The sequence below is a fragment of the Cydia strobilella genome, chromosome 13 (genome assembly GCF_947568885.1).
Source record: "Cydia strobilella chromosome 13, ilCydStro3.1, whole genome shotgun sequence".
Lineage (NCBI taxonomy): Eukaryota > Metazoa > Arthropoda > Insecta > Lepidoptera > Tortricidae > Cydia > Cydia strobilella.
Genome location: NC_086053.1, coordinates 6,440,672 through 6,455,400, shown reverse-complemented (window position 1 = coordinate 6,455,400; position 14,729 = coordinate 6,440,672). Strand labels below are relative to the sequence as shown.

Genomic DNA, 14,729 nt, shown 5'->3' with positions numbered 1-14,729 from the left:
ACGTTCGCCGTCAACATTTTATAAACTGCCTTATTTCATGAACACATGCATGCCGAATTTTAATTTGGTTTCCGGATTTCCGGTATTTCCGGTTTTATCGGTTTATGATTTCTGAGTCTATAAGTGACGATTGCGATGATCATTTGAAAAAGTAGGTACTTTCTGATTCTGAGGCTTTTCTACAGGACGTTTTATTTTTCATCATCACTTTAAAGTCGTAAGAAGTCTATTATAATATTATAAGGTGGCCTAGAATAGTGACCGGGTGGAGTGTAGGTACATGGACTACATGGGCTCTCCAACGAAATAGTTCAAACAAACGTAAAGCCTTAACGACACCGTGCACCGGCCACATACTCGCACCACATGTCGAGGACGTTTGCACAACATTAATTATTATATGCACGTTAAGTACGGCGATGATTTAAAACGATGGTTTCAACTAAGCGTTTAGGTACCTATGTACTTTAAAGCTTTAATTGCCATACTTAAATAAATGGATTTCTGTTAAGCTTACTTCGGATCTGGCTAAACGAATACGTAGATAGTTAATAAAATACCTTCTGTTAATTATTATACGATATCCGTTAACTGAACTAGAAATAAACATTTACGATTACGATATAACCTCAACATAGAAAGCTCTCAACTATGTATGTACATGTGTGTTCCCATATCAATTCTAAAGGGGCCCACTGACTATCAGTCCGCCGGACGATATCGGCCTGTCAGTTAGAACAAAAATTTGACAGTTACGATCAACTGACAGGACGATATCGTCCGGCGGACTGATAGTCAGTGGGCCTTTAAATCTTCGTAACGGTCATCCGTACTATTATTTATTTAGTAAAAAATATTTTCATAATAAATGGTGTATTGAATGAAAAGTTACTGTTGTAACATCATTTTACTCTTCCTGGACTATAGTTAGAAACCGTACCTATACGTAAACCGTACCTATACGTTAACCGTACCTATACGTAAGGCTAGGAATATGAATGGGACAGAAATATTCCCATTAAGAGGTAAACAGTTTTCTCAGGTCCCACTTAATGAAAGTTTGACTGTAATAAACTTGACAGTTTTCTCTTTGTTAAGTCCGCTTAGTTGCCGTATGTTTGCATGGATTTACGACACACAAATTCACGTTTCTCGCCGACGCGACGGTTGTCTCCAAAACACATATCTTTGTTTGCTGTATCGGCTTTAGGAAACATGAACAAGGTTGAAGGTGACGTGCCGTTGCTGAGATTTCATCTTGTAAAGGAAGTGAATGTTCGCCATTTTCGTTTTCAGTGTCCTTATTTGTATTGGTCAACGCTCCGAAAAAGGAAAATGTTTGTTCTGTCTACTTCTTTTGTGTCAGAAATAACCTGTTTTGTATGACGACAACATTAAGAACAAAGGATGTCTATAATAAAGGATCGACATAATCGAAGCCTTATTTCATACTCACAGTGACGCGGGTAATTCATCATGTTTTTAACTAGTTCCAATGCCAAACCGCAGCATAAAGGATGACTCACGTTAGACCAGGCCGGGTCCGGGCCGGAGCTTTCGGCGCTTACTTTTCTATGACAAATGACCAATTATCACGTGATGCTTTCCATAAAAAACGAAGTTCCGGCCCGGACTCGGTCCAGTCTAACGTGAAAAGTCCTTAAAATATTCTAAATCTGAACAAAATTGCACAAAAGGTGTAACTGATAGCTTTTCTTGCTCTGGAGATTAAATTACTCTTTATGAGTTTTATGACAGTCCATGGGGTTAGTTTTAGAAAGTATATCAAAATTTTAATTGTCTATTAAAATTAACAGACGTCTTGTAATTGCAGAGAAATGGGAGAAAGCTCATAAATCTGCGAATCTTTTAGCAGCTCTAACACCAACAATAAAATTCAAACAGGCAATAGATAAACCTGATCACCATGTTTTTTGCATGACGATTTTAAATGGAATGTGTAAAAAAACAAATGTTAAATGTTAGCTTTCTCTTGGACTACTTACTTAAATGGTGTGAGGTATATTTTGAATTCAGAAAAATGAAGTAAAGCAGGACATTGTTTGAAAGCATGATGACTTTTTAATGTTTTAGAATTTATGACAGGTACTTTTATTTGGTTGAATAGACTATGAATGCCGTGCCGTTACAATGTTCATTTACAGTTACAGGTAATTGCTAGTAACCTAGTTAGCTGATATCTAATAAAAATGGTACAATGCCTCAAGGGCCTATTTTAGATTTAAGCTAGTTATTATTTTGTTTACGTAGTACCACTGTATGTATCTTGTATGTAAATAAATATGGTAAAATAATATTTGCAAATAGATAATAGATACAAAACAAACACAGCCGGGCGTCATAGGGCATAAAATGACTTGTATTTATTAGTGTGTTACTAACACTGACGCAAAACTGGAGCAAGTTTATGTAGTAACATCCGAATACAAACCAGAGTAAAATGAGACAAATTAAGTACTGGCCCCTGCGACAGAAGCATAGAAAATCGTACAATGCCTACAATGACCGGTAATGCGGCCTCGTTACTGACAGAAGGTTTTTTGTAGGTCGACTTCAGAGACGTGTTATTTTTGCATCTTACTATGTTGTAATACGATACGGCACATATTTTGGACATCGTCTGTACGGGTCTTAAGGGTCCCCGGCAAGCTCGGGTCTCCATACAAACGTAGTTACGCTCCCTTTTGAAAACGAGTCGCTAGTTTGCAATGAAAGTTTGTACTTACAATAGGATAAGGTATATCTATTAGTTTATGTAGCTTCAGATACCATATTAGTTTTAAAAAATACAGCGAATTTAAGTTTTTCATACAAAACCTGTTTTTGGTCTATTTCGTTTGTTTTATAAACTGGAGCTATATAAACTAATTACAGACCTAGATATACCTCATGTCATTGTATGTGCAAAGTTTCATTACAATCCAACCCGTAGTTTTAAAATGAGAACGAAACTCCGTTTGCATGGGAAGGTGAAATTCGGCCGAGCTTGCCGGGGACTCTTAATCGAGATCGATTTTGTGCACGCTTCGCATTTCTTGGTAAATATTGTGGTATTTACATCTTTGTTTCGGGACTTTACAGTCATGAAAAAAGCAAGTAAGACAAGATTATTACAGTAGCGTAGACCCGTAAAAAGACCTTCATAATGCCATGTTGACGTAACATATTTATATTTATGTATATTAGGTAGCTAACGTATATAAGCTAAGCTACAAACAGACAGACGGACATAACTAAACTACTTATACGTTCATCATATGTTCAAACGCATATGTAAAAAACTGCCTATAAATTATAAACTGTTAACACACAAAACACATGCAGTGATTGCAGTGCTCGTAGACTTCTATAGGAGCAGTGTAGTCAGTAAGACAAAGGAAAAGAGAATTTATAACTAGAATAAAACAGAAGTGTCAGTTCCTTAATACATAATGCAAATGCCATTAAACACCTGCACAAATTAAAAATAATAATGAAATCCTAGTCATTGCCTTATTATACTTTATAATTATTGCATGTGACCATAGAATAAGTAGATATGTCTTTTAAATAACCGGTGTTATTGTGATTATTGTGAATGAGCATCTTCTAAAGTGTTTGGATGAAACATTTATTATATAAAATTTATTACATAAAATAATAGATATTTATACAATAAGAGTAATTTTGCTGCGAATGCTGATTTTTAATCAGTATGAATACAAGCCAGAGATCCTATGAAACTCGCTATGCTCGTGATTTTGATTCGCTTAGAATTTCTTCTGAAAATACGAGGAGGAGAGGCAAAATAATATAAAATGTAACTTGAGGTAACGAAAGAGGCAACGAAAATGAAATCTAGGCACTTTGAATTTGTGTTAATTAGACCCACCATTGTGGAATGAAGAGCTGCTTGTGAGTGAAATTGACTAGGCATGCATTTTACTTATTTTTTACGGGAAGCAAAGTAAAATTAGGAAGCAAATTCCGGCAGCATACTGAGATGAGACCATTTCGTGGCTTTTTCTCCTTTTTATGTTGTTTTTTGTATAATTTTCTATTTTGTGTTTGTGCTTACGAATAAATAATTTATATTTCTAAGTGTATGTATATTATACAAAGATTACAAAGCTTTTTCAAAAAGTTACGACAAAGCATATGAAAATGATCGAAAAAAAAACAGTACCTATAAATGTGTTGAGGGTTAATTATTTTAGTTAGGTATTTTAATTGCGCCTTGACAGAAGAGAAATAAAGTTACAGTCGGTAGCCAAATCATAGAACTGAATAGCTAACGACTTTATACTTTGTCTCTGCCACTGACCCCCATACATATTTATTTATTTAAACTTTATTGTACAATTTTTACAAAAAGCGAATTTAATGCCAGTGTGCATTCTCTACCAGTTAACCCTCGGGCCAAACATTTAAAAGTAGTATATTACTTTGTAAGTAAAATGTGCTACGGAATGAAACCCTGAACAAGGCCCGACGTGCTGATATCAATGCTATCCAGATTTTACCGAAATAATTTATTATCTACCTTTATATCTTTTATAATTCTAGTGCCAAACAGGTTACAAAAGCCTTCAATTAAACAAAATAAATGGAACAAGTCTTTGTTTTTGCCAACGTGAAGGATATATTTTTGTCAGTTTGTGGCTGTTTATCATATGTATATTTTCGGTTTTTGAATTTTTTCCAAGCAATCGAGGTTAACAACATTTACTTACCGTTTTAGAGATTCTAGGATATTCTTTTATAATCCTAATAGTTTTGTTGATTCAGATAGCGATTAGATAACATGGCACATTTATGATTTTAAACAACATCTCGAACTAACATGAAGCACGAATATGTACAACATTTAGGAGTTTCCTGAATGCCATAAAAAAAGTTTCATTAAGATTACTTTTCGAGTGACATAGAATCGGACCAAGCTAACTCTGCATAGCATTAAAATGACAAAAGTTTAACTGCCTCACTTTAATGAATAGAATCAGGCGTTACTTTGCGGAAATCCATATTAATTAATACCAAAATTTTGCTAATCCGCGAAAAGATAACGTGCTAGTCAATCAGTGCTAACGCGTTACACTTACTTGCGTATTTTTTACATGCAATTAAAGTTCACACCCTCCCACCGCAATAATAAATACGCAAATAAATATAATAAACCACCACCAAAAGAACACTCGACAGCGGCGGCAAGACATTCAACATGTTACATATTTATTACATATCATTATCATTATTCATATCATATGATTATGCATAATAATTGTGCAAGTCGGAACATATTGTATTTTATATTTTATTACCAAATGTTGTTCATGTAGCTATACCTACATTAACTAAATGTGAAGCTATTACATTTTAGCACCTTATCTTCTTAAATATGACCCACATTTCTTTCTACACTTTTCCCCACTGCGCACCTAAACTTATAGTCCGACAAGAAATTGTAGAAAATTATTGAGGGCGCCACTTCCAAGGATTTTTTTTTTGACTTAAAATGCGTAAACATGGCTTAGTATGGCAATTTTTTAGTTCCATTTTATTTAATAGTTAAATACTATGTTGGTAAAATGAATATACATAATTAATCCAAGGATACATACATGTCATACAAAATAAAACATTACAAAAATCTTAACCTAAACTAGAACCTAACAAACACAAAAACTATTCACAAAATGCGCCCCGCGCCCGTCCAGATGCAAAGGAGCCCATCACGCTCGCCGCGTTGCCACGTTGAACAGTGATGGACAACCTTTGCAAAAGGAACGACCCGGAGCGAGGGTCATGACCACTCTCCCGCAACCGTCTGCCCACTTCCCCAATAAAAGTCTTGGCCTCAGCACACCAACAGCCAGTGGTTTCCACGGCAAGAGGGACAAATAGGTAGTGCGTCAACACCGCATATTTTTTCCGCCTTTTATTTAATTTCTACTATTTTTTGTCGCACTATAAGTGATACATAAAAGAAATTATTGAATGAACATTAAATATTCTATTAAGATAAATTTGTAGGTTTACAAATAAATAATAATATGTCTATTATTAGGTAATTGGGTAATTTTTGAGTAGATCTATTTATATGTAGGTGCGTTAGTGAATATTCATGCAACTTATATAATCCTTTTGGGAATAAAAGCACGCGTAGGTTTCCGAACGTGTTTCTCTCATTAAAATTCTTGTGCGTTTTGACCACAGCGTAATCGCCGGACATTTTCAATTCCACCTGGATTACCGCTTTCGAACGCTCTTCTGCTCTAATGCTCTTTCTTACCGTATACTCTATTACGGTGAATAAACTTGCAAGTCATGTAAATTATTATTACTATAACATAATTACTTTATTGAGAATAATTCGTAGAAACTCACACTAATTAGGTTCAAGATCTAAATTGCAATCTTGAAGCTTGGTATAGTCGACGTCAAATAAATGTTCATATTTTTCGCTTTATTACACAGGAGTAAAGTGCAAAAGTGTAAACATATCTTTTTCTACTCGTCGACTGTAATTGTTGAATTAAGATTTCATATACAAAAGCTTAATTGGGTAGTTTTCATGTATGGATTCCCAACTCAACTATAATATTCATTTCGAAACGGTTTACTCGACTATAATGAAATTGACCAATCACAGCTCGCCGCGGTCAAGAGGATGAAACAAAACGATAGCTCAAATGAATTACTTATTTTAGGTTGTATAGTAGAAACATTTGCTTCATAAGTTTGAAACGCGAATGTGTCACTGTCACCCTTACACTACATCCATATACTACGAAACCGCTTAGCATTGCTTGTTAGTCTCCATGGGCTACGGTGGCCAACATTGAGAAAAAAACTGTCTAAAATTTGAATTTAGCAAGGAGCAGGTACCGGGGCCTCATGAGTTACGAGAAGGTGTCGTTGACCAACCCGCCGGGGGCAACGGGCGCCGGGCCCCATCGGCCGGGGCGCGTACGAGTATAAATGTATCGCGGATGCTTTCGTGTCTTATCTGTATACTTTTGGTTTGTTTACCTATACGATTCTAGTAGTTTAAAATATTATTTTTGTTGACTCGTAGAAAAAGTATTGTATACAATAGTGATATAATTAAACTTTTCAATCTCGTACCTAATTAAGACCACTCAGCAAGCTTCGTGGCCGTACTCGACTGAAAAGCTCTCCATTATGTCACGATTGCATAAAATACTATTGACGTCGACTGTATACATTTATCTAAGCGTATTTTTAAATGTGGTTAAAACTTCAGTTTATGAATATTAATTAATAAATTAATAATTAATGATTGTACAGTCGCCATCAGATATATCGGAGCGGCCAAGGTGCTCACAAATATCTCAGCACGCCTCTATTGTCATGGCGTTAGAGTGCTTGTTCAGATATTTGTGAACACCTTGGCCGCTCCGATATATCTGATGGCGATTTTACGATGATGTAATGACAACGAAGTTAGGTAGGTACTCGAAAACAATTCCGCTAATTTGCGAATAAATAAGATTTCAATACAGTCCGGTTTCCAACAATTCATTCCTTTGTTTCAATACGCTGGCATTGATGATAATTATTATCGCCTGACTATGCCAATTCACCATAAATTGCTGAACCCACAAGTAAAAATTGACCCTATGACGCTACCGGCTATAGGTACCGTCGTTACCTCGTTACTTACCGACCCCGAATTTTACATTGATCATTGATGGAAATTGTCCAAGTTGATGAAGGTCAAGTGTTAGTCGCCTGTTTAAAACGTTTGTCTAGAAAATGTTCTTTCTTATAGTCCGACAAGAAATTGTAAAAAATCAATTAGGGCGCCACTTCCTACGTAACTGTCTCGTTTTTGACGTAAAATGCTTAAACATGGCAACAATTTAGTATGGTAATTTTTTAGTTCCATTTTATTTAATTTCTGCTTTTTTATGTCGCACTTGTACAGATGATTTTTCTCAATGACACAATGATCTGAATGTTCAGTTTGTTTATTCAGGTCTTAATTGAAAAGAATGCACTGAATTTATATTGAAATCGAATCGTTGGTAGTTCACATTGACCCAGTTATTTTGGTTAAGGTCAAGCAGTGTTTGTCCTTCCTAAAAATGATAGTAGCGTTACAAGTATTAATTACGGCAGAAAACTTATGCACACTTATGTAAGCTTTTACGAGCTTTCGGACTGTTACGGTCAATACCATTATTACGATACGATATAATTAAGTGTAGGTACATGTACATATATTTAGACGATTGTCGCCAAATATTGCTTAAAACGGTAGAAGTCAAGTCATGATATTATTTACGTTTAAGTTTTTTGTTTTTAAGACTTTAATATCAATCGATATGTATTTATTAGATGGTATTAAAACTCATTTTTTTATAATATGTTTGATATTTTTATGATTTATTCATATTCTTTTATTCAGTATTGATTATACATTGTCAATATAAAAAACAGTAGTAATATGCTAGTACATATTAGTACTGTCATATAAATCATACAAAAACCATAAAAATATATGCCTGATTAAAATGAGTAATTATGCCCGTTCTTAAAAATAAATGCTCATGAATAAAACATAACAAGTAAATACATATAACATATAAACTAAACTTAAAAATAAAAAGCAGAAACTAAAACTAATCTAAAATACATCTAAAAGAGGCCCCCGATGACATACTTATGTCGTGTATTTTTTATTTAATGCTGTTAACTCACTGACATTTTTTCAACATTTTTCGGTACTTCTTATCATAGAGTAACTTATACTAGAGCGGTACTGTCATAGTAAATTTTGTAACCCCAGTAAATTCACTGCCATCTGTCGACACACTTTAAAACTAAAAATAAATATTTATAAAAATACGATAAAATGTATTTAAATATGGATAAATGTTTTTTTTATTTGCATTAATTATTTTTATTTGATTTTGACCCATGTTCTTTCACTGGTATGCGTTAAAATTATAAATAACAAACGAAACAATCAACGCCCTCTATACGAGAGTAGGCCTAAACTAGTGGCGCGAGAAATGCCTCGAGAATCAAATTTTCGTGATTTTCGAGGCATGTTTTTTCCTTAGACTGTATCCATCTATTACGGAGTTATATCTATCTTTGTTCTTATTTTTTATTTTATTTTATTTTATTTATTAAGGTCTACCAACAGTTATTACATCTGACATTTAATTCAAAAAACAAACAAAACATTCAGTGATGCACAACTAATTAGAGGTAAACACAGCATTTAAAAAAAAAAAGGAAACAGTAAACTTAAAGTAACAGTTAATGGCTAAATAACAACCTAACCTAACAACCTAATGAAGGTATGTATTCTTATTTAATATTTGTAATTATTTTTGTGATAAATATTTGAATGCTGAAATTCCGGCCAGACATGTAAAGAATTGAATTTGTATATATTAACATCTGATATGTAACTCGTGTTTTATCAAATAAACGATTATCTTATCTTATCTTATCTTAAAATAAATTATGAATAAGAAAACGGAAACAAACAATAGGTACAATAAAACAGTGTTACATTTATAACTGGCCTAACCACCGACACCACCGTTACCTCTGCAGCCGAAGATCGCTACAGTGAACTCGTTATTGTACACTTGTTCCACGGGCCGTGGAACAAGTGTACCGTGGACCACGGCACAACATATAACTTCTGACGTTGCGTGTTATTTTTAGGGCACGACGGAGTTCTTTTATAAAGATACCTATGTACTAGGGTTGCCACCTTTTTTCTATACACATATAGTATTTTTGTCAAAGTATTGAAAAAATATAGTATTTACTGGGAAATTTAAAAAAAGTAGGACGCCGATTTGAGGCGAATTAAAAATTCAAGTCGCATACGATGCGATATCGGTGACATTTGTATACCCCATTCTTGAGTGATGAAAATATAGTATTTTTCGTACTATATCGTTTTTGTATAATATATAGTACAAAGACTAAATATGTACTCTTAATTAAATTTGAATGATCGTTAAAATAAAATTAAATTGGTTTACATTTATGTTAGATTCTAATGCCTCATTTCTAACTGTGATCTAAGTCGTTCAAAAGTAATTATGATATGAATGATAAGATTCATACATTACATTAATCGGAAAGTATTCGTTTTAACAAGCACATTATTTAATCAATATGAATAAAGTATTTAAAAAAGAATATTAAAATTAAAAATAATTGTCACTATAAAAATGTAAGTAAATGTGAATTACTGTCACTAGAAAAGTAATTCAATGTTTATAAAAACTCTGTTTAATAAACATAGCGTATGAGTATCAATACCTAACAGACAATAAGTATATTTAGCTGTTACGCATAAAGCATTTTTTTTTCTAAGTAATTTTGCAGTTTAGAGGATATAACCAAACGGAGACTGTAATTTTCTGTACAAAAAAGTCTGCCGATTTTTGCAGGGAGGGGAACGTCAAATGCTCAAATGTATACGTAACGTAAAAATAGCCATGTCAGATAAACGTCAGTCCATTCATTGCGTATGACCATTGGCATTGGCCGACTATTTTTGACAGAGGGGAATGCCTGTAAATGCTTACTTCGTTTGGTTATAAGTTTTGCAGATATTTGCTGAAGGTACTAACTAGTATAGCAAAGTAAGTATATTCCCAAATCCCTTTCAAATACGATGCGCTGCAACGTTAATGGTTTCATACAAATTTTAAATTAACAAATACTCGTAGTTTTCATACATTTGACATGCAATCATGTTTGTGACTTGCATGATAGATAATAACATTAGAGTAAATTTAGACATTTTACGACACGTGCCTGGCAAATGCCTCACGTGCGTGCGCCGTCGAAAGTTTTCTTTGCTGACTGGACCGAGATGGGTACGTCATCGTCACGACTTTGACCGTGTTCTGAGCAAAATATGCTTAATTTGTGAAATGCTGACCGAGAACCAAATATCGCATATTCAAGGTTAAAAATATATAAAAGTACTTTTGCATAATTCAATCTAAGTACTTGAGGGCTAAAATGAATTACGATAATTACGAGTAGCTGACCCTCATTGTATAAAATTGAAGTAATTTAAAGTCCGCTATTGTATCTCTCCAAAACTTTTCCATGCTATGCTAGATTAATATCAATGCTAGAATTTGATAGAAATCTGTTTGTACAGTCAGCAATACTTTTCGCTTAGCACCTTCTATGCAGGGGGGGTCAATTTTCTCTGCAGATCACTGTACATATTTCCTTCCTCCTGGAGTTCAGACATGACAAACATTAAAAATTACTTGGTAGGTTTTGCACTGAAAATGGAGCCCTAATAGGCCAAGAAACAGAAAGGTATAGAGGGAAATGCTTGGAACAAAATTTTTGACTCTGTAACTTTGTTTGGACTAGTTAGGAGGTGAACATATCAAAAGTCCCCGGCCGTAGCCCTGAGCCGAGGGCTCCCCCTGCGATAGGCAGGTTTGATTTGAAGGTCCCATTTTTCGGTTTTTTACTTATATCTTGGAAACTTTGCGTCTTAGCGACATGACTACTTACACAAAACGAACGAAAGCTAATTAAATTTAATACAAGTTTAATTTTGTCAAAAACCCTCTTCACGCTTAAACCGCTGAACTGATTTAGTTATAGATTAATAAATTTGGTATAGAGATATTTTGAAATAGAGAAACAATGTTTCAGCTACGTACAGTTTGTAATAAGTACCACAAAGATGGCAATGGCAATAGATAGCCCATCACAAGCTGCTTAGTGTGTCAATGCCAGCGCGCGCCTGCGCCGAAGGAAGCGCTTCCGCAGCGCAATCGCACCGTGCGCGTTCTTTCTCGAACCACTTTCGATATTTTTATAATTTTCTGGGAGATCCGCTAAGGTATCCTTCTATTGATTGATATAAGTACTTGTTGATTGGTCAGTAACTGTACTGACGATAGTACCTACGGTGATAACCTGATAACAGAATGCTATGATTCCACTAGCTGTTGCCGGCTTCCTTCGCGTGGACTTTTATGCTCGTTATTGTAATGCTACTTAAACATTGTGCTGCAAAACATAGGTATAGTAGTTGGATTCATAACAATTGTTTGTCACAATGTAATACTGTATACTACATTTAATGTAGTATACAGTACAGTGTTAACATTAGGTATTCTTATTTATTTAACTACCTTAACGTAAGGATCTCGTCCCACAATTGTAATGTCATTCTAATGACATGACTGTCATTGTAATGACATTCAGAAAATTAAAGTACTTAGTAAACAATTTTTTGCTCTTTTTATGAGTTTATGTATGTACTGGGTAATTAGAAGTCGTTTGTGTTAATTGACGACTTCAGTGAGACATAAAAAAACGGAAATATTATTTGACAAATGACACTTGACTTACGAGGATTAACAATGAAACAATAAGGTACGTTTTATTTGCATCTTCTTCGTATGGAAAGTTCAATGCTTTATGCATGCTCGCGTATCTGTGGGTTAATAATATGTTGCGTCGCTAGTCTTTGATCGTCATATTACCTATATTCTACCACACATTGTAGATGCATTGACTTTCTATAGTCACTATCTCGACTGAACCACTTACTCTGCAACCATACTAAAAGAAAACAGATTGTTGCACTCTAGTAATATACATGTAGGTACATAAATATAGATGCTAATTTATCAGTCTAATTGGCACTAATTATATGTCTTTTATATCAGCAAAAATATTAGCTTAGCACCCCTGCACACAAATATGTATGCAGGGGTGCTATTATGCTTATCGTTTTGCTGATTCTGCATACACATGACATTCAATTTTTAACTTTAGGTACTTAAAGCGGCCTTCAGTTTTTAAATTGTCATTTTTTTGACGACAAATATTTCAAAAGAAGTAGGTGCTTAATTCGATTATATTGTTTTTTTTTGTTTTTCATTAATTGAAAATTTTTTCACACATTTTGACAAAGGTTATTCCCATCAAGCATCGCGATTATTCGGCTAGCATACCTACGCGACTTTTGTTGTTAGAGGAGAGTTATCCTCTGACCATTAGCGTTCCCTTTAACATTTATTGCATGCTTAACATTGTATGTATTTGTATTGGTATAATACGTATAAAGAGATATGTGAAGGTTTGAATTTCAAAAGTTACCGCTATTCATCAAATTTCTCACAAAGTAAGATTGTAGTGAGATTGTAGACTCGCGCCCTTGCGCGAAATATCGCATGTCAATGCTGAATTTGTTTAAACACTAACATTTCTTCTATTCATTCTCGAGCACATTGCTGGATGGTCACAAGCAAACGCACTTGCACTAAACCCTACAAAGTCTAAAGTCATGTTACTGGGTACAAAACAACAAATAGCAAAGCTTTCTGAAAGTAATTTCGAAGTGCACATAGGCGGTAATGTTCTTGAACGTGTTGAAGAGAGTAAGAACCTGGGGCTTCTTATGGACGGAGAATTAAGGTTTGAAAAACATGTGCTTAATGTGGTTCGAAATTGCTTTTATAGACTGAAACTTCTATATAAAATAAGATCCTTCCTTAGTGTTCAGATTAGGGTGAGGTTATGCGATGCACTTGTTCTCTCACGATTTGATTATTGTGATACAGTTTACGGGCCGCGCCTCCTATCGCGTACTCAGAGATTAATACAAAGAGTGCAAAATGCCTGTGCACGGTATTGTTTTGATGTCCCTCCACGCTCGCACGTAACGCCATATATAAATAAGAACTGCATTCTGAAGATGTCCACGCGTCAAAAGGTCCATTTAGCGTCGCTTATGTTTGGCATTGTGTACCACCAGATACCCTCGTACCTTTACGATAAGCTAACCTGGGCTCATAACTCCAGATCCTCGGAGGTCAGGTCATCTAGGTACCTGCAACTTGTCTGCCCTCGTCACCACTCATCGGCCTTTCGTGGCTGTTTCCGGCACGCCGCTACGAAGATCTGGAATGACCTGCCTCCACCAATCCGTTCGCTGAAGTCGTTAAGTGGCTTCAAATCGAAATGTCGTGCACACTTGTTACAAATTCAATTACAGACATCACAGTAACATATCAGTCACTCACTCGCACACTTATCACACACACTTTTACATTTCCGCGGCAATTTGATGATTTGTTTTAGTAGTAGTAGTAGTAGTAAATCACTTTATTGTACAAAACAAAACAGTTTTAGTTTTAGTATTTGTTTTAGTTTTAGTCTTAAGTTTAGTTCGTTCTGGTGTTGGTTTTTTCTGTAACTTTCGTTATAAATATATTTAAAAAAGGCGGTTATTAATATTTTGTTTGTCTTAATTTTCTGTTTAATAATGTTTGTATTTTTATGTCAATGGAAATTTTATTTATTTGTGTGTCGTTGGCGTACGTGTCGCCATTATTTTTAGATTAAGCCAGGTCCCCACAGAAAACCAGCGCCACGGTTTGCCGCGGCACTATGCTGAGTGGGGATCCTTTTTGGCGTCCAAATGTTTTTTTGTCTGCATGCTTTTCTTTTTTATGTACTATGTTGTGGCGTCAAATAAATGTATTTTCTTTCTTTCTTCTTTCTTTCTTCTATTTACGGGCACAATAAAGAGTATTGTTATGTTATTTATTGTGCCATCATTTAGCCTTGGTAACTTTCCATGAACCTGGATATAGCCGTATTTAAATTAAATGTTACGTAAAATCTAACCTACAGCTTATGTATCTACTGCCACTAAAGCGCTCGCAAGAAGAGGA

The 14,729-nt window shown here is 34.7% G+C and overlaps 1 protein-coding gene and 1 long non-coding RNA gene across 3 annotated transcripts in view; both read left to right on the top strand.

Annotated features, from left to right (window-relative positions):
• Nucleotides 1–14,729, top strand: part of LOC134746575 (uncharacterized) — a 72,753-nt gene that overhangs the window by 40,727 nt on the left and 17,297 nt on the right. The gene's annotated exons all lie outside the window — the stretch shown is intronic.
• The window catches only part of LOC134746572 (estradiol 17-beta-dehydrogenase 11-like), a 58,290-nt gene that overhangs the window by 26,264 nt on the left and 17,297 nt on the right, over nt 1–14,729 (top strand). The window lies entirely within an intron of this gene.